Source organism: Aplysia californica, unplaced genomic scaffold (genome assembly GCF_000002075.1).
Source record: "Aplysia californica isolate F4 #8 unplaced genomic scaffold, AplCal3.0 scaffold00022, whole genome shotgun sequence".
Classification (NCBI taxonomy): domain Eukaryota; kingdom Metazoa; phylum Mollusca; class Gastropoda; order Aplysiida; family Aplysiidae; genus Aplysia; species Aplysia californica.
Window position 1 is genome coordinate 1,156,630 of NW_004797292.1, and position 3,903 is coordinate 1,160,532.

A 3,903-nucleotide genomic window follows, 5' to 3' on the forward strand; every position below is an offset into this window, starting at 1 on the left:
GTGTCTGTCTGTCTGTCTGTCTGTCTGTCTGTCTGTCTGTCTGTCTGTCTGTCTGTCTGTCTGTCTGTCTATCTATCTATCTATCTATCTTGCGCGCTGTCGCGTGCGCTCTCTTTCTGTTGTTTGTTTTCAACTGTCTATCCTGCTATTTTCCTGTGCTAAACGATCAATTGTGTGTCGATGTGCCTCTCTGCACTACAACAAACAAACAAACCTCATGGCAGGCGACAGAAATCTCTCCAACAACCCTAGGACTGGCACGCGGGAACCACAACAGGAAACCTGGGATTTATTCCGTTGTAACCGGTACACCAAGTCTGGAAGTCCTTTGCGATGAGCAGTTCTTTTCTCTCTGCCCTTTGGCTGCACCATTTTGTTTTTGTTTTTTGTTGTTGTTTTTTATTCGGGTTTTTGTTGTTGTTTGTTTGTTGTTTTTTTGGGGGGTGGGAGTTGTTTTTTTCTTTGGGGGTGAGTTAGGAGAAGCAGGATAGAATACAGTTTTCCTTATTAACGTAAGTGTTTTACAACGCCCAATCGACACACTTTAAATATTTTAGGGGGCGGGCTATTTTGACCCTCCCTGTTAAGTTCAACACAGGTTGAGTAGGAGACAGCAACCTAAGATAAAGAAGAAATAGCCCATTCCCTACCAAGGAATCGAACTAACGCCTTTTGCGAGCAACGGCGACTTGCATAACCACTACACCGACGCAGACGTCCGTTCAGCGTTCAGTGATGTAAACAGTTCAGAACAAAAACAAACACATTCGTCCTCGCCAGCGCTTGCAGCTGGATATTTTCCCCGAGATAAGTTCACAGTGAAGAAAATGTAAGCAATAGAAGAGAAACAGTTTGCTATACACAAAACAATAAGCAGAGAGGAGTCGTGACAGCCAGGGGCCAAAAAGAAACTTGGGCAAAATCCGGACAAACTATCCGGATAACCGGGATAGTTCTCAATGAAACATTATCCGAATTCAGACTCTTAACCCTATCCATACGCCCTGTGGTCATTTTGCGTCCCCTGGGGTTGTATTCTTCACTTTTTTAAATACTTCTAGTACGAAGATCTCTTTGAAGCTTTCAGTATTTAAAAAAAAATCATTTTGACAGACTGCTATGTAAAGCGTAGGCCTACAGATCGGATTAACGAGTAAATTTCCTATTTGGAAAGTGGTGGCACAGAGTTCCCCACGTCGCATGGATACGATAGTAAAACACGACGTACAGATAGGGTTAACTCGCTGTCCTGACCCGTTTGCTGAAGTGGGTGCTCCCATTTGTTGTAGTGATACCAACCCGTTTGTTGAAGTGGTCCTAACCCATTTGCCGAAGGGGTTCATAAACATAAATATTATATATTATTATGCCGAAGAGATGTACAAACATATTATTCGGATTTTGCTTAAGCGACTCATTGCCCAGCCCTAAAAGAAACCCTCGCTTGATGAGACCCCGGGAAAAATGCCAGTCCGCTCGGTACACACACTACATTGCTCACTGCTCGTGAACATATTGTGCTCACCTTTGTTTATAACTATATAACAGCGGCGCATTTTAACGCATAAACAGAGGGAAATATTGGCATTTATCAGGTGGCGTATTGAGAGGGGGGGAAGGAGGGGGTGAGGAGGGGGTGGAAAGGCCTTAAGGGAAAGGGGCGTATGGGGCATGGGGTTAATGGGACACCTAACGGGAGGAGAGGGGAGTGGAGGGGGCTTATTCTTTCCTCCCCGTAGCGTGTATATTCAGTACAAATTATAAAACTGTCGACCCATAACAATATTCAGTATTTATTGCACTACCGACACATATCATATTATTTAGTATTTATTGAATTATCGAGAATGAGATTGTGGCTTCTCCTCAGGTACAAATCCCAATTTTGATCGTTGCGGTCGTACCGCTAAGGTACTGTCGGTGGCTGAGAGACTTAGTTGCTGATAGAGGATGCCCACTAGCGAGAGCAGATCGGATCGGGTAGGGTCGGGTTGGGCCGTTTTCGGGTGGTTTCAGAGGGTGATTTGTACCCGACGACCTGGAAGTTAAAGAAGAGAAACCTTTAACGTCAATGGTTTCCAGGGCTCCTTTCCGCAGTTCCCTGTTGCAGTGCTACGGCAGCCTGGAAGCCCATAAACATGGTTACAATAGATACATCGATAACTTTCTATTATCGAAGATGGTTCATAAGAGAATAGCTCTAGTTCACTCGGCCAAAAAAGTGTCCGCGGAAGTCCGCGCATTGGTTCAGATGGTGCTGCAGTCTTTGTTTTGAAGCTCTCTTTCGTTTCTCCAGAAGAAGAATAGGAATGGCACAGTTTGATAGTTTGGCTTTTATTGTTTTTCACACAAGTAGGATAACTCTGTTCCCAAACTCCGCTCTTTTTCGAAGAGGGCGCCACCGGATTTTGAGTGTCAACAAGGACACGTGACTCAGCCTTGCTGTGATTGGCTGCAAACCACCTGATCGCGCAATTCGCAGGCCTGAAAACAAACGCGTTTGTTTTTTAAGGTCACCGACCAAGTCGATCTGTTTGTGCCACGATGGCCGCTTTGCACCCTCAATTTGGCTAGCCCCGACTACCAGATCGACCCGACCCGACCCGACCCGATCGCATATGTGGGCACCCTCTATGCTATACTACAGGGCGAAGGTTCGATCCTTCGGTCACAGCACTGGGTCTGCTATTCTCCCCCAAAAACCAATTTGCCCAAATATGAAAATACCAGCGTCAAGTGGAAGTAAGATCGGCTACAGTTTCAGATCCCAAAACGTTTATCAAAACCGAACACGAATGTTGCAATATTTGTTTTATCTCGAAATGAAGCCAATGACTTTAAAAAAGCAAATAAAATGTGTCAGGAAACAGAGGAATTAGGCGCTCATCAAATTTTGGGCATATGGTGTTAGTGGCATTATCTTTAATCATGGTCATTTGTCTTGCTTATGATTTAAGAAATACCCTTCTACCTTGAATAGAGTCGAGATATCTGTCACGGATGGATTTGGGAGTCGCCTTGTGTTAGAGGTTAAATCATCGAGAAAATGGCCGCCGACGTTTTGGTGACTTCCAAAGTGTGCATGTCCTTGAAAATGGAAGTTTTGGGGTGCTTTTGATTACTCTGCTTCAGTCAAACGAACTTAGAAAAGTGTTTTTAAATGAACATAAAAGGTGTTGAGGCCAAAAACAATAGAAAAAAATCAATTAAAGCTTTGCAACGGACTGAAATGTCTTTGATTTTATTTGTTTGAGACATCCTGACTTTACCACCATGCCATACAAATACAAAAATTACAAAACATTGAGGAATAAACATACTGACAAAAGTCAGCATTCTTGGTAACTTCTAAAACAGTTGAGAAACGGCCATTTGTCCGACCGTCTTAATCATTGTGGTCTTTCAACATCTTTCAGTAATCTTTTTGAGTTATGTAACAAACCCGTCCAATCGTCATAGATCTTTTCATTTCCTGAACTGTCGGTTACGAAAGTGTCAGGGTTTTTTTTACTTTCGATCACTTGTATCTGTATTTGCTCACTTTACAACGGTTTATGCGATAACCTTTCCAGTTTAATTGCGTTCTAATACCACAGTATCTTCTCGCATCAGAAGGTCCGGGGTTGTTGGGTTTTTTTTGTACCTTCAGCTGAGCCGGAGATAAAATCAAGGACCACTCATGCACACACTTGAGGGCCTTTTCATTTCCACTGAGGATTATAGTCGTTTTAACTCCTTTCACGAAGAGTATCAAGCAACTTGAGGTTGCTACACTTTTCTGTGGACACTGATTCAAGGAGCCCTTCAGGAAATTGCCAGCTAATGTGAAAGAATGAGCCTCGAGGAAGGTGGTTTAAACAACAGCAGGGGACTAGTCGTCCAGAGAGGACTCCCACCTGCCCC